General features: G+C 38.9%; 1 long non-coding RNA gene across 8 annotated transcripts in view; it reads left to right on the top strand.

Annotated features, from left to right (window-relative positions):
• Positions 1-17,469, top strand: part of LOC148403844 (uncharacterized) — a 149,232-nt gene that overhangs the window by 81,219 nt on the left and 50,544 nt on the right. The gene's annotated exons all lie outside the window — the stretch shown is intronic.

Raw genomic sequence — 17,469 nt, 5'->3', positions numbered from 1 at the left:
TGAAGACAATTTGCAGTTCTAGTAATGACACACGGATTTGATGCACAATTTGTCTTTGTGGGCCACATGAAATGATGTGGCGGGCCGTATCTGGCCCCCGGGCCTTGACTTTGACACCTGTGAATAAACGCAAGTACAGTCATTAAGCAATGTAAAACGTCAAGTAGTACACTTTTATTGCTGTTATCCAACATTTTCGTCACAAGTTTTCCACAATTATCTTCACTCATGTGTAATATATTTAGAAACACATCCCTGCATTCATTTTACAGCGTCTTTAAGTGATATTAAAACAGAAAAAAAAAAGAAAAACGACTGAAAGAACCACTTCTAACGCAGCCTCCGCTATCTCCACACGTTTTCCTCATTTTAGAGTGAGCATATAGTGAGTATTTCTCAGTGGCGGGCTTATTGCATCACAAGTATGTTCAGTATGCTGATGTGACATTCTGCGATTATTATGGGAATAATGTGTGTTGGAAATAAGCCGTGTTTAGGGGGAAAAAAACATCTTCAAGAAGTATTTCCGAGTCTTTAATAATGCTTTCCAAGTCAAGCAGGACATAAATAACCACCCTTTTTTCTACAAGCTAGAAGAGATATGTATCTTAGGGCTATTGAATGTTATCTTGCGCCACTGCTCCGCTCGCCTTTTATCCAAAGCAGCTCAGACAGCACCAGAGATTAAACAAATTGAAGTGTCACACACTGTTTTGGTGTAATTTACGGTAATTGATGTTTCTATTTGGTGCCACAGCCCCACCGGAGCAACTTCTTGCAGCTTGCGGGAAGACACGTGGCCCAGTGGGGTGTATTGACTCAGCCTGTTTTAATGCTCCCCATTGTTTGGCTAACATACTCTCCTTCGTTCTGAGCCAAGCACAGGGGCACCTTGCGTATTCAAGGATGTAGTTTTCCCTCCACGCTGCGCCAATTACAGAAAAAAAGTTTGTCCTTTAGTTGGGATGAGTGGGTTGTCTCAAATAATTCCGCGTGTTCTCACATAACATAAATGCTGCGAGGGATGGGAATTTCATTTTCAATAGACTTTCTTCATACCAGTAGCAAGCCGAAATTACTATATTGAATTCATTTGCATTTATGGAAAGTCTTCACTGTGTGACACAGCAAAAACTATTTAACTAAACTCATTATGATGCAAATCTTTAAGAAATATTGCTATAGAGGTTAAACTACATTCATCAGTCCATTTTTATGTGCGAATATTTATACTTAGACCAAAACACAACAAACAAAGTGGAGTGGTGTGTCCTTAGGATAATACTTCATAATTGCTGCAGCTAAGGGCTAATAAACCATTTTTACATAAAATCTACATATATCACCACTGCTTTGACCTTATTTGGAACAAATGAATGATGCAAATGACTAAAATTGCTTCCACTTCACACAATTAAGTACCATTGATGTCCTGGCTTGCCAAATAGTGAGCCTTGATATTCGTGAGTAAATCAAAGTCTTGTGTCTTTACGTGACAATATTTATGCATTCATTAAATATAGACACCTATGTAGAACTATTATATTCATGCCGAGTCGTGTTCAGCAGCTGAAATGCAAAATACAATCCCTAGACACCTTGGAAGCATGCCCTCCCCGGATGATGATGTGATGGAGTGAAAGGTGATTGGTCGCTGTTCTGAAACCTGCCAAATGTCAATTAAGCGACCATTTGCAATCAAGCTGTGTAAATATTTGAAACAGCATTGCTTTGCTACTGTAAGCAGTCAACCCCAGTTATTAAAAACGTTAAACAGTACTCAAAAATCTCCATGAAATTCTAACATTTGTCACAATGTCCACCTTGTCATTTTCCACCCTGTCAACAAGCGCATATTTTGTTGTTGTTGCTGTTTTCAAGCACATGCTTGCAGTCAATTCATTTCTACCTGAGATGCATGAGAAAACAAAAAAATGTGACTTAAGGTCAACGTGGATAGAACAACTGAAATAAACAAAAGAAGGTGGACAAGTTTCCCGTGTCTAAATACCCCGCTGATAATAATCATCAGTAAGTGCGACTTGATGCAGAAAAATCCATCCGCCAACTCTGTCCAAAAACACTCAGGAAACCGCTAAATCGACTAAATACAATGAAGTTAAAAAAAAAAGTATACATGTCAACTTTTTGGGGTACAATAAGTCTCAAAGGCACCTTATGGTGACATTGAGTAACCCCACAAGATAAAATCCATTTTGTACTGCAGCAGCTCAGGCAGTAGAAGCAGCCTTTACCACCTTCTGAGGGTTCTCCTTTTACCCCGCACCTTCAAGATCTCCCTTTTCTTTTCCAAAAGGGTTCTTCTGGGATGGAACAGGGAAAAAGAGTCTCTTGAAGGCATTCTTACTTTCCCCTCCTCAAAACCCAGTGCGATCTTTTTTTTGCATATTTATTTATAGCATGTTTCTGATTTGCTGCAATCCCATGCAAGAGAATTGTTTTGCAAGAGGCGTCGACAAATTACCCCAACACACAAATGCGCATCTATTTCTCACTTTTTTTTGTCACTTTTTGGCTGAGGTTCTGAGGAGAAATGACGAGTTGAAGCACAAACGCAGACGAGCGCTATTTCGACAAAATAGAACCACGCCGGCAATCACGGCATCATTTGATGTTGCATTTCTAAACACCTCCTATATAAAACACATCGCGAATAATTGTTTTGTTTTCAGGAACTGACACATGCTGTGCACATTTCACTGCTGCTAGCCATACCGATTTTCATCATCACAAACGTGAATGTTTGAGTTGTCTTGCCTTATATTGTACATAATGTGTGAATACAGAGTAAAAAATTGTCAAAAGTTGGACGATTAAGAAAAAAGATCTATAAAATTGTCTGGCCAATTAATCAGTCAAGTCCCACTACATCTTTAATTGTTTTCTTCGTATGACTGCACATTGCAAAGATGGAAAGTGCTGGAAAAATATTTTCCCTTAGTTAGTATTTTTTTTTTTCTGCAAAGTGTATGAAGCCTTGCATTCCAGAGTAATGTAGCACCACAGAGCAAACAGAAACCCCTGGGAGTCAAGTGTTATCGTATTCGGTTTGGTAGGCGCAACAGCTCATGAAGCCGAGTGTGTTAAATGCATATTTAAAACATCTTCATTGAAGTCCGATTCACTGATGCTGCTTTGCCTGCAACACTAAGAAGTCACTCTCAGATTTATGTCATGTAAAAGTTCTAATTAATCTCCAATTACGTCATGAAATATGGATGGATGGATGGATGGATGGATGGATGGATGGATGGATGGATGGATGGATGGATGGATGGATGGATGGATGGATGGATGGATGGATGGATGGATGGATGGATGGATGGATGGATGGATGGATGGATGGATGGATGGAACATTAACTTTGAATATCCTAAATGCAAATTATTAAATAAAAAAATAAGAACACGCAATCAATTCTGAAATTCTCTTTGCATTTGAACTCTTCATATTGCCACAGCGCCCAAAGCTCATTTGGCAATTTCCAGTAAGACATCTCAATCTGTGTTGGTGCCGTATAGATTTATCACCTCTTAACTATATGACATTTCTGCAGAGAGGCCTAAAAAAGCCCATAATAGTCATGATATACAGACGGAGAGGGGGTGGGGTGATGGGGTGTCATTTGTCAGTGCGCTCATCGGGGTTCAAAAGTAAGCTCGTCTTTGTCTAATTCAACACGTTTTATTTCTGTAACTGAGAAATCTGTTCAGGGGCCCTAACATTTCTTTTCCAACTGTCAGGGTGTCATTTGTCAGGAAAAAAAAGACGATCTGAAAGTGAATGCACACCCCCAGTCCGTCTGTATGTTGTGAGGTTATTGCTGTAAACAGGCAAGGTGCGCATGTGTATGTAGCTCGCACTCACACAGAGCAAACCCAGGCAACTTTCCACTCAAACATGCTTTTCCATTAGAGAACTTTTGCACTTGATGGTGTGAATTGTCATCTCCAGTCAATGATATCATTCTTTCCCCATTTGTGTTCCTTTAAGCCACTGGTGTCAAAGTCAAGGCCCAGGGGCCAGATACGGCCCGCCACGTTATTTTAGGTGGCCCGTGAAGACAAATTGTGTGTCGAATTCATGTCAATTCCAAAATTTTAAATTGTTTTCACTATTATTGTTCACAATTTCTATTACATTATTTTTTTAAATCATATTTATTTGTAAATATTTGATTTCAATATCTCATTTTTAAATATTTGAACAGTTTTTATTAGTCTCTGTTTTGAGAACTAGTTATTCGCCAGTTTGTTGTGTAGCCTATACTATATGTAGAATATGAGACGTTCGTACATTTATTTGGGTTGACAATTTTAATGGCCCTGTGAGGCAAACTATGAGTATGATATGGCCCGCAACAAAAATACGTTTGACACTCCTGCTTTAAGCAAACAAAAAACAACAAATAGAAATTCAGAGCTCATCGCCACTTAATTATATATATATATATATATATATATATATATATATGGCATGCCGTTCAGGAAATTAATATTTGAATATATTGAATGAACCTTGAATATATTGAATGAACTTCGGAATATATTGAATGAACCTTGAATATATTGAATGAACTTCGGAATATATTGAATGAAACTTGAATATATTGAATGAACTTCGGAATATATTGAATGAAACTTGAATATATTGAATGAACTTCGGAATATATTGAATGAACCTTGAATATATTGAATGAACCTTGAATATATTGAATGAACTTCGGAATATATTGAATGAACCTTGAATATATTGAATGAATTTCGGAATATATTGAATGAATTTCGGAATATATTGAATGAACCTTGAATATATTGAATGAACATTGGAATATATTGAATGAACCCTGAATATATTGAATGAACTTCGGAATATATTGAATGAACTTCGGAATATATTGAATGAACTTCGGAATATATTGAATGAACTTCGGAATATATTGAATGAACTTCGGAATATATTGAATGAATTTCGGAATATATTGAATGAACTTCGGAATATATTGAATGAATTTCGGAATATATTGAATGAACTTCGGAATATATTGAATGAATTTTGGAATATATTGAATGAACTTCGGAATATATTGAATGAACCTTGAATATATTGAATGAACTTCGGAATATATTGAATGAACTTCGGAATATATTGAATGAACTTCGGAATATATTGAATGAAACTTGACTGACGTCATCATTGCCGCCATCTTGTACATGCATTTCGTTGCTGCCGCAATTATGAACCAGTCAGCTCGCAATATCGTGTCAGCTGTTCTTAGCAATGATGAAATTGTCAATGCACTGGCGAGTGCTTGTACCACCCAAAATCCCCCGGAGACACATGCCCAGCAATATAATACTTTGGACGAAGAAGTCCAGGCTGCTTTTAATCGGGGCGGTTTAATGTCAGACAATATTTTCACGGACCATATTCACGGCTCAACGTGCGGTTTAAATTAACCCTACCTATTCTTACTTCTTCTGTCTTGGGCCCTTTCTAGTGAACGGGCGTAGATTGTTGTGGGGCACTGCTGTGAGGTCGATGGCAAGCTGAGGTTGCGATGATTAACAGAAGCCTGGTCTGTTGTGCGCCCAGGTCTGCCCCGATTAAAAGCAGCCTGGACTTCTTCGTCCAAAGTATTATATTGCTGGGCATGTGTCTCCGGGGGATTTTGGGTGGTACAAGCACTCGCCAGTGCATTGACAATTTCATCATTGCTAAGAATAGCTGACACGATATTGCGAGCTGACTGGTTCATAATTGCGGCAGCAACGAAATGCATGTACAAGATGGCGGCAATGATGACGTCAGTCAAGTTTCATTCAATATATTCCGAAGTTCATTCAATATATTCCGAAGTTCATTCAATATATTCCGAAGTTCATTCAATATATTCAAGGTTCATTCAATATATTCCGAAGTTCATTCAATATATTCCGAAATTCATTCAATATATTCCGAAGTTCATTCAATATATTCCGAAGTTCATTCAATATATTCCGAAGTTCATTCAATATATTCAAGGTTCATTCAATATATTCCGAAGTTCATTCAATATATTCCGAAGTTCATTCAATATATTCAAGGTTCATTCAATATATTCCGAAGTTCATTCAATATATTCCGAAGTTCATTCAATATATTCCAATATTAATTTCCTGAACGGCATGCCATATTAATATATATATATATATATATATATATATATATATATATATATATATATATATATATTAGGTCTAGCAAATGCATATATGCATGCATATATCTCAGTTTAGCTGTACTTCACTAACTGCAGTGTTTCCTAACCAGTACTGAGCCAAAGCACATTTTACACTAGAAAAAAAACCCTCACAGGGCAGACCAACAAACAAAAATATTGCACAAAAGTGGACAATCAGGTTGATTGTGTAACTTCGACCATCTGGGACTTTATCACTCTGAAATGCCTTTGGTGTCCTCATCAGAATCACTCAGTCATCGTTAAAGTGTAGCAGAGAAAGGAAATGCTGAAGTCTTACCAAACGTGTGTATATATATATATATATATATATAGAGAGAGAGAGAGAGAGAGTTTGCATGTTCTCCCCATGCCTGCATGGGTTTCCTCCAACATTGCAAACACATGCAAATGCAGACCAGTGCATCATTTGTAGTGAACGAATCATTATACCCCCAATTAAATGAAATTGCATACATTTCCATATCACACCTGATGATCTTTCACAGCGCAATAGTTGGGAATGGCCGCTTTGCCGTATTTCTACTTTGAAGAGCCCATGAGGTCAGGCTTGAAATGATGGCGTTTACACGGCGGCGAGCTTCCTCTCCTCGCTCCCGTGAATCCATTTTCCACACAACACATTTCAAATCAAAGCGGCGTCACCATAACATGCCTTAGGAAACATTAAGCCATAGTGCGCCACTTTCATGTGTGATAGCATGGCCCCCGTGTCTGCTTTGATGTGCTCGCTTTTTTTTTAATGCTTTATTAATAACGCCACACCCGACTCTCCTAACATCACCACTTCGGATTCTCTCTGCTACACCTTTTTTCCATCTTCCGGAACTGGCTCCCTCCTTCTATAATCCCGCCTCGCCCTGTGAGACGGCTCTTGGCATTGGCCTGTTGGTCTATGGGAGGGGGGATTATTATAGATAAAACCGGGGAGGGGAAGGGCAATGTCCTGTGGGGGGGAAAGAGTGTGGCAAAGGCCAATAAGAGGGCAGTGAGAGGCGAGTGCTGCCTCACTATTGGTTGCCGTGGAGATCAGACACGTCTTCATCTTCTCCAGCAGCCCTCCTCGGACTTGACTTTTATTTCCTGGAAAGGAAGTGAAAAATCTTTCTAGCTTCTCAATATTTGTAAATGAATAAATAGATTAATTAATTAATTAATTAATTAATTAATTAATTAATTAATCGAAGTGATTTTTTTTTCTAGCTTCTCAATGTTTGCAAATATATAAATAAATAAATAAATAAATAAATAAATAAATGGTACAATAGAGGCTCATTATTTGCCCTGATGTCTGATATCATGACCATTTTGGAACTAAATTGCATTTTGCATTCTTTTCACTCACTCTGGTATGTCGGAGTGAAGAAGCTCACTTTTAGTTGCTTTGATTTTTGAAAAACACAAGCAATTAACTTGAAATTACACTTTGTGGCGGAAAATAATATATTCATGCACGAATTCCGAACAAAATGTGCACCATTCTGTGTTTTTTTTCCACATCTTTGAATGTAAGGCCTGTTATGAGTGCGTAGGGGGAAACATTTATTGTTTAAAAACAAAAATCTCTATTTTTATGCTATGTTGCTGGCATACGGGCAGTTTTTTCGGTCCCTTCCTTGAAGTAATCCAGAGTCGACATGCTCTGCAGATCCGTCCGAGGCCATCGCAGCTCAGAGGCCAGAGGTTTTGTGCTTCAAAGGGCCTCCTGCCCACTTCCTGCCCGCCAGAGTTCCGCTTCCTTGTGCGGAGGTTAGCTTTGCCTTCCCTTCCGCCGCCTCCGCCTCCTGCTGCCCTTCCAACAGCAGGTTAAGGACGCTGAGTGAGTGGAGCTCCTGGCCGTGTGATCTCCTTGAGTGTCCTCCCTAGACACCCACACCGGGAGAAAACACCTCCCATGGAAGCATTTGATGTGAAAATCTGCTTTGGGTTGAACTACGGCATTAGAATGCACATGCTGCAGTGGTTAAAACACGTCTAAGACATTGATGACTTTGTACGATTTTATCCTTAAAACCTCACCAAAAAAGAGTTAAAATGGCGGTGTTCGATACCAATACAGAATATTGACACTAGAAATACTTTTTGATACATAATTGTGCAATGAACACAGGTAATTGTGAACAACGTTACGAGGCACACGCAGTCTAGCGCCAGCTGTTGACAAGGAGGACTTACTATTTTATCGTTGGTTGTCCACTATATTCTTTTTTTTTTTGTACCATCTCAAAAACTACATTAGTATTACCATCATGACCAATGTTTACATGCAGTAACGGAGTAAGACAAAGTGTTGATCAAAACCGAGAAAGTGGTCATGTTTCTTAAAATTCATATTAAGGAACATAACACCACACTTAAATTAAAATCTGTTGAAATGGTTTGATCAAAATTTAACATCCATCCATCCATTATCCGATATAATCATCCATTCTCCGATAAATTAAACCTTAAACGTTAACGAATACAGTTAATGATGACATACTAATGAAGTACTAATGCAGTACTTGAAAAGTGCAAAGTGTCCTATAAAAAAACTGTATTCAAAGATTATTGTGTTTCAATGTATCGGCACAAAATTTTCTTTGTAGTTAATTCAGTGATACTTTCAAGTACCAATAGAGGGAGCCTGTGTATCACGAGTGGCATTCCTATCACTAACGCAGTAGTTACTTCGTAGTTTTTGGAGAACTACTTTTTATGACTAATGGAAAATGTTGCTTGTTTATATTTATTTTACTTTACCCACCTCTGATTATTGTCTTTTGTAGACTTGGCAGAATTTCTGCACTGCAGCAAAATAGATCGTCTGTGTGTACCAAATGTGTGTACCTAATAAAGTGTATTATGGCTGTGGATAACATCTCGTTCTCTACTGGCACTTTACACATTTTGAAAGCTATTATGAGCTGCTCCAAAGATAAACTCCACATTGATCAATTGTAGATTTAAAAAAAAAAACGGTTTACTAAGCCCAGACACCACCCCCCACCTCCATCCAGTATATTAGCAGATCTCAGTATGTCCGCTCCTCTTGTGAACAGGGATGAGAAGGAGCCGGAGGGAGAGGAAATAAAGGTCCGACGAGTCTTGGCAAGGAGACGATGGAGGCTGAGACAGATGGCATGAAGTCTGCGGCACTCTGGCGTGGCTCGCCTGGTGCTAAAATCCTGCTCTCTCACATTCCAACAAATCCTACCAGGAGGCTGGGGAGTCTGTCACACCACTCCGATGGATCCACACCGCCCCCCGGCCCCTTTCCCTTCCAGCACCCCACCTACATCCCCACATACTATTTTACCCCGACTGGTTTATGCGTGTGTGTGTGTGTGTGTATACATGAACACATATAGAAATGGGATCCAGCAGGGGTTGGAGATCAGCAGGGACTCATGTCAACCCCCTAACGGGAAATGGGGGAACTTAGTTGAGCGTGATGACCTTTTAGCATTTTGGAAAAACTGGGACAAATCATGGAGGGTACAGTTCTGTCCAAGGAAAGAAGGCATAAGAAGCTTTTTTTTTTTCTTTTGCTTGGACAATCTCAAGCCTAACAAACCAGAGCCATTTTCCAAGACTCCCCGTGGGCCTCGAAATCCAAAGTGGACAGTAAGTGTAACTGTGATTACACTTTGTAGCACAAAACCAACAACTGGATCACGAGCTCGGCATGACATCTCCAAATATCACACTGTTTTTTTTTCTTTTTATACAGTCTCAAAGTGCTTCCTCCAATAAGAACAATCTCATTTGTTTTATACTCTCGTCTCTCCCTCTCCCTTTCTTCGTCTCACTCCCCACGCTGTCTTTCCGCTGCCCGCCTTCTGTTTGTTCTAATGAATGACTTTGGAAATGAGGTGCCGCTGTGAGGAGGTCACATGGGGCCTCAGCATCACATTACTGTTAATGATAATAAAAAGAACAATCTGTGCTAAAGCTTTGGGATGACTTTTTTTTGGTCTTTCCCTCTTCACTTCACATATGGAGGGAATATTTTTATCTGAATTGATGTTGACGCAATTAAAATGCACCATAAATATGATGTTACTGTTGTTTTTTTTTCTGTGTGCGAAAAAAGGCTGCTGTGATGAAAGGTTTACAGCAGCGTGCCATCTGGGTTGCAAAGTACCCCACCGAGCATCACGTCAGGCATGTGGGATAAAACAATGCAACAACATGCATCGTACGTATGTACCCCGTGGTAATGTTTTAAGTGCATATTCCAAGAACATTGATAGAGATTTTGGAAGGAAGCAGTTACAATGATATTTCTCCATTTTTAATGACATTCATAGTGAGTATTGGCCTCATATTGTCACTTAAAGCTGAACAACTAGCTGAATCCAAAAAAATATTGCAATGTAGTGTGTGTGTGTGTGGGGGGGGGGGGGGGGGGGGGGTAGTTGTGACTGTGGATGCTAGCTTGACCCAGTACAAATTTTATAAAACAAATTTTATATGAAATATTTAATATTTTGCGTTTCGTACGCTGAAATTGATCCAGAGGTACACATGCGACATACAATATAGAACTATAATTTCCGTTCTGGCCGTCCTTTTCTATGTCGCAGGGCGACACCCTTTCCTCACCTTCACCCTGTAGGATGGGCAAACGTCAGTTTGGACAGCATGGCTCGGTGTCCATGCTTCTGGCAGGGTCCGCAACTTCCTGGCTCACTCAGCGGAACGGGGCAGGCCGCTCACTCAGTTAATTGATCGGGCGCCAGGCCGCCATCAGCCGCCGCCAAAGTTAAAGGTCAGCTCAGGGCAATCTTGTTTACTCATCCTGTAAAGACACTGACACTGGGTTGCTGAGGTATTGTTATGCTAATATAGAGTTTCTCAACTTTTATCAAAGCACATACTTTATATTAAAACATTTTCACGTGACTCAAAATAATACATTTATCTGTATATACTTTGCCTGTTTAGTTTAATACTTTGCAATTATTCAAATGTATGAACGGTAACAGGTAGATGTACATTCTGTTATTTTGTAGAATAGATCAGAAGATATCTTTTTTTTTTTTGCCTGACAGTATATGTTGCTGGCATGGATACGTAAATAAATTCATCATATTCAGACCAGTGAACCAAAACCGAGTCATCCTAATTAGCCCCTGAAACAAATAAAAGGTGTTTTAACAAAGGAAAATGGTGACTTTGTAACAGGTTTAGCTGAAGGTTGTTGCTAGCTAGCTGTTAGCATCAATCTGTGCCTCCACCTCCGACGACCTGTGGTGGGTGATGTGATTTTAGGGACAGATTTTGGAAGAGATGCCAAAGACGTGAAAAGTGGTTCGTCGATTAATCGGTTGAACTCCTAATTAAATACTGCATAAATGTAGTTGAAGTGGACCTTCTTTCACCAATAAACGGATTTCCTTCACATACATTCATCTAATGCAAACGGTCCTGTGTTGGTCCGTAAAAGCCCCTCGCACCCCCCCATCAAAACTCATCGGGCCTCTTGCACTCGATTCGTCCCATGGGTCTTCATATGTCAAACTTCCTCCTATTTTTGGTGTCATGCCTGTTATAATTGCTGTTGCTTTTTAGAGATATTACCGTCCCCTGGCAAATTAAAAGCGCCATCCCGCTACTTTCCTTGCAAGGAAATTGCTTAATAAATGAGCAGGCCCCCGCTTTGCACTGATGATCACAATTGCGGCAAAATTGCTCACCTCGGGGATGAAGCGCCACATTGTGCTCATCACCTACTCACGTGCCGCACAATAACACGGCCAGGTTATACAAGGGGGGATAATTGGCATCCCCAACAGGAGCTCTCACTTGACTGGTGGGATGGAGGGGGGAGGGTGTGCCAACCATTGAGAGGGTCACACCACGCAGGGTCCATAAGATGATTGTTTGTTCGCACACCAACACGCCAAATCAGGGACGTGGCACATAGAGATGATTGTCTCCTGCCGCTGTCAGCTTGCGTTCTTTTTTTTTTTTTTTTATATCCAGCCGCGGAGACCTCATCCTGGGAAATTGAGCAATTTCTGATTGAAAACGGTGTTGGTAATTAGAGCACTTATTATTTGTAACCACTTGGCATTGCATTAGTATGCAAAGCTGGCAGTCAGCTTATCTTGGAGAAAACGTTTGTTTCCTTAATTGCCCTCTTAGGACAAAAGTGAAGGGGTGGGGGTTGCGGGCAGGGGAGGATGCTGCAGGAAGAATGGTGCGTTCAGGGGAACACGGGGGTTAAACTGCGGTAATGGGCCGCACACGCATGGACACACACGCGGGCACGCATATGAGCAAACACACTTGCGAGGGTACAAAAGGCACAACATTCCGCAACACACACACACACGCGCACATCAGTCCAGACAGAAGTAGAGTCGGAATGAAACTTGTCCAAATGACTATTCAGCAGTGTCTGCTTTTAATGACCCCGCCTTGCACTCCAAATAAAGAATTCATCATGCGGTGATGCAATTCGTGGACTTTAGAAGGCTTACTAATCAGAAAAATAAATTGTTAATAAAATAATGACCTTTTTTGAACTTCAAGTAACTTTTCTTACATATTCCTCATTTACCATTAGATGCTCTCAAAAGTGGTTTGTCTGGATCATTCTTATTTTAAAATAACCTAACTGTAATGTACCCCATCACTTCAAAATTGCAATTTAGATTATTTTTTTTATTTTTTTTTATCAGGGTTTGGAAAAGGTTTGCAAAGATGTTCGCACTAATTTTACTTTTAAATGTTTAACATGTTCGAAATGTATTTGATTGGCCAAGATTGAAGTCGTCTGTGGGCTCTCCCACAGCGGTGCAGCCCCCCCTTCTTGTAGATCCGTCGACTTGTACTTGTGTGTACAAAACTACCAACACCAAGGCCAACTAACCACACAGTCACACTGGAGAGTTTTTTTTTTTTTTTTAAATTCCTGAGGTGATATTCTGGAATAATTTCAGCAAAACGTCTGAGGCCTGGTGAAATATTTTTTTCTCTGAAACGTCATAGCTATAAATGACAACACATGGTCAAATTCGCATTGACTTGGCTTTCATTGGTCGAATTTAAAAAAACTTGGAAAAAAAGAAAAAAAATGTCTCAAAAACCTGATGTGCTGGAGAAAAAGATATTTTTCAAGATTCAAAATACGTTTAGGGACACATAAAACTATCTCTGAGACAGCTGATTTTTACAGATCATCTTAATAATGTATTATAGCTGTCACCAGAAAGTTTCAAGAAAAATGACAAAAGTTTTTTTTCATGATTGCAAACTCCATCTATAGAATTGAGGATTTTATTTATTTCATCATTATGTTGCGAGCATCATTGTTGCAGTTAAATGGGGTGAATTGAAAATCCAAACTGGAGCCTGATGAAGACGAAAACACATGTGATATCTCTCTTTACCCCCCCACCCCTCCTCCCCAATAAATTAAGATTTGGCTTTGAAAATGCAATTAGTTATGTATTTTTATTTATTCATTCGCCCGGATGACTCAGGAGGCTCGTGCACTTTGAAGTAGTTTCGGAATTATTTTGACTCTTCCTGTATTTTTGGACAGGAGAGACTAGCTAATCTCCGAGGACAGGTAAAAAAAGTACCCGAGGGGATTTTGTAGAATTCACACTTTTTAGGTTATACAAAGACATTTTTTAACCCATCTGTGGGTATGAAATATAAAAGCAGAACACATGCAGTAACACTTCCACGAAAGATGGCTGTTAACAAGCGAATTTCCTGTTTGTTACCCGTCTCGTTTTCACACTTTGACAAAGACAAAACAAAGTTGTGCACTAGTGTAATGCTTTATTTTCTTATTTTCCCCATGCAATTGGCCTGTGGCGCTTCCCATTAAGAGACAATTAGCCCCCGGCCCAGTTTGTGACCTGCTGAGGTGAGAGGAAGCATGATGATATTTTTTTCATGTGTCTATCTCGTGGCAAACTCTTAATGGGAAATGAGAACGTGTGATGACCCGGTGACATCATCGCCTGTTTGAAGAGATTATGCCCGCGTGTTGAAATGATTCTTTCAAAGTGAGCGCAATCTCCAACTCTCATGTGGAATGCACAATCAAAGTCAGGAGATAGCGTGGAAATTTTTAAAAAACAATATTTGAGACCCCATCCGCAGTTTAATAGTGCTGTTTGTTTTTTGAGTTTTTCTTTTTCGTAATAATCAAATGTGCATGGACCAGCCTGCGGGCATTTATTAAGTGCTATTTATTGAAACGGTTCATTGAAGATAACAATTGAAGTTTTATTCAAGTCTAATAGAGTGAAGCAACTTGTCACCTGAGTGTTTTACGTAATATTATGAATAATTTCGAAGAGAATGATATGAATATATAACATCCGGTTTTGTAATAAAAAACAAGCAAAGATGAACGAAATGATGGATGGAACGCACACTAAATGTGCTAATCCAATCCTCATAGATGCGTACGAGGACATGACAGAGATAGATGTTCTAATAAGCTTAAAAAAAAGCTATATTTTACATATTCACTTTTGATTGGTTGTGCTCCAAGGTTTATTACAGTTTGTTTAGTGGCGTACAAGTGAACTGCATCATACTGAAATATATTTCCAATATTTTGGTTATCTATCTATCTATATTATGGTTATTTTGGTTAGATCAAATTGGATAGTGCAGATGTGACTAAAAGTGTCTGATTGACGGCCTTTAAATCCTTGCTCCCCCCCGCCACTTAAACAAAAATTGAATTATCCAAGCAAATTGATTCTAGCGTAACAAACTTTAAAGACAATATGTATCATCTTGAAGCTTACATTAATAATAAATAATTAATATTTATTGATTATTGCATTTAAATGTGCTTATTTAGATGAAAAAAATTGAATTTGAAGGCCCGCAAGTGAAATAATAATCTATATAGAAAATTTTTTTGGGGGAAAAACACGTCAAATGAAATCTGCATGATAGAGAGAAGCACGTGTGCATGTGGCTCATACATCATTCATAAATCACGTATTTGTCAGATACTAAATACAGCTAATATTTATTCAATTACTTACCATGCAACCAACACCTTAAATTCACTTTCCTCGCAGTTTCTATGCGTTTTAGGGCATAAATTGCGCAGGAGTGACGTGTTCAAGTAAGCTCCTTTTTTTCCTTGAAACAAAATCACATAGAGCGGGCACAATATTTGGGAGGGACGATGTAAAGTGTGCCTTAAATACAGCGTTCCGAGCAAAAAATATGTTGAATTTTTAATTACTGGGGCGGCAGCACCGCTCAAAGTAATCATTTCGCAACATGTGAAGAAGCCCAATCGGATCGCTCGTGGTGTATTTATGGGCCTCTAGTGAGCCCACCACGGTGAACTTGTCCAAAATTGTTCAGAGCCCAACGCCGAGTCAGTGCCAGTATGTGTACACAGGATAACCAACAAAAAGCAGCGGGGTTTCATTTACTAAAAATATGCAAAGCGCAGGCTCATATAGTCGCAGGGCTCCACCACTGAATTTACAACCCCTCCCACACACTTTCTTGGAATGTAACATTAATAAATAATGTTAAGGTGAATTAATCAATCTTTTTATTTAATAATAATAATAATAACAACAACAATAATAATAATAATAATAATAATAATAATAATAATAATAATAATAATAATAATAATAATAATAATAATAATAATACGTAGTGTTACATCGGCTTAATTCTTTGGTCATGAGTGCACCCAATATGATGCAGAAATGCATCACAGATATTCAAATATTGTTGTTTGTTATTTTAATATTGTAATTTTCATCAGCAGCAACAGGCACTTTTCGTTAAAGCCAATACTGTATACGTTTTAAATTCCCTTTGTTAACAGTAATTATTTTATAATATTGCTTTTCAAACCAATTTCACGAGCCCATAATGTTTGCAAATGTGTGTGTTGAGACGGCAGGAAACGACAACAAATGAAAGAATATTTAATGCTCTTTTCAAATAAGCTTCTGAATGACTTTCCAGGCTGTGAAATGTGGAAAGTGCAACGTTTTGATTCTCCCTCCACCTCCTAATAATGATGTTCATTAAAGTCCCAGATTTGCGCTTTATTTGCCATCAAGCTATTTTACTTTATCCGCGTCGGAATGTGTGCTTCCCTCTTTCCATAATTGCATTTTTTGCCTACCAAAAGGGGAGCTGAGGTAATTACTTTGTCGCAGGCAGGTAAATTGAAATCTAATATTTAATCCTCCTTAAATCCGAGCTCTCTGACGCCGTGGCGGGTTGAGCTCTCCGTCAGGTATGTGGATGTGCGTGTGTGGTTGTGCAAAGGGGGGGGGGGTGATCTCCTGTTTTCGTCATAGGCAGAAAATAAGATTACTTAATCTTGATTAGACGTCGTTCCCCCACGTGTAACATCATAATGTTGCTGCACAAAGTGGACGGAGTTTACATTGGGATAAATAAATAAATAAATAAATAAATAAATAAATAAATAAATAAATAAATAAATAAATAAATAAATAAGATCAAATCTATGGTGCGGGGGCTTTGGAGGGGGCCATGTGGCACAGTACTGATGACCAAGAAATACAATTTTCTTTTTTTCTTTTTTTTCAATTGAACTCACCTTAGCAAAATGGTATAGTCCAGTCACATGATCCACATGACATCAGATCCTCTGCTGGTAACAGAAGGCCAAAAGTGAGTTCTCCCATTTATTTTTCTACTTTTCTCAAGTTATGATTGGGTAGGGTTAAAAAAATGTATGTACTTTTTTATTGTTGTGCTGTTTGTTTATTTTCCAAGTATTTTGTTTCATCACTGCATGTGCTTAGTGTCACAATGCTATTAGCACAAGTGCCATATGGCTGTATTTCATGTACATTGGACCCCCATTTGCAGTCAGTATTTGCAGATTCAGTTTCTGCAGATGCAGATTGCAATTATAAAGAGTGTCAATTACTTGATCTCTGCTGTGCCTGACTGTTGACAGCGATGATCCACTGCGTTTGCTCATTCTATGCTGAAAGCTCACCTTGTTACTTTCACTTGAGATACTCAAAGCTTTAGAGCAATTAAACAATGCACCCCCCCTGAAAAAAAACACACAATTTGGAGTGTTTATTATGGGCGCGGTTTGGATTAGTGGTAGTCATCTCACAAACTTGTGACCATGTTGAAGTGTTCTTGAGTAAGTCACTGAACCCCCAGTTGCTTCTTATGTCATCAGTAGGTGAATGAGCAAGCAGTGTGAAGCT

The sequence above is a fragment of the Syngnathus floridae genome, chromosome 1 (genome assembly GCF_059516105.1).
Source record: "Syngnathus floridae isolate MCC-2025c chromosome 1, RoL_Sflo_1.0, whole genome shotgun sequence".
NCBI classification, from domain to species: domain Eukaryota; kingdom Metazoa; phylum Chordata; class Actinopteri; order Syngnathiformes; family Syngnathidae; genus Syngnathus; species Syngnathus floridae.
The sequence above is the reverse complement of the archived record's forward strand: the minus strand, read 5'-3'. Positions and strand labels throughout refer to the sequence as shown.